This window comes from Cyprinus carpio, chromosome B23 (genome assembly GCF_018340385.1).
Source record: "Cyprinus carpio isolate SPL01 chromosome B23, ASM1834038v1, whole genome shotgun sequence".
NCBI lineage: Eukaryota > Metazoa > Chordata > Actinopteri > Cypriniformes > Cyprinidae > Cyprinus > Cyprinus carpio.
Window position 1 is genome coordinate 1924847 of NC_056619.1, and position 226 is coordinate 1925072.

Here is a 226-nt window from a genome sequence, read left to right on the forward strand (position 1 = left end):
GAAAAACAGGCTAAAAAATAAATTAAGTTTGTGAGAGGAAAAAAAATATATATAAGTAATGTATAATTTGCATTTTATTACATTCAGAAATAATAACGTCTGGCCTAATAATTTTATAATGTGCCAACAGGATATTTTTAGTTCCCTTCACTTTACAACAAATCCTTTAAATTTAACAAATTTATCAGAACAGAACAAGAATTAAAAATATGTAATTCTAATGGAT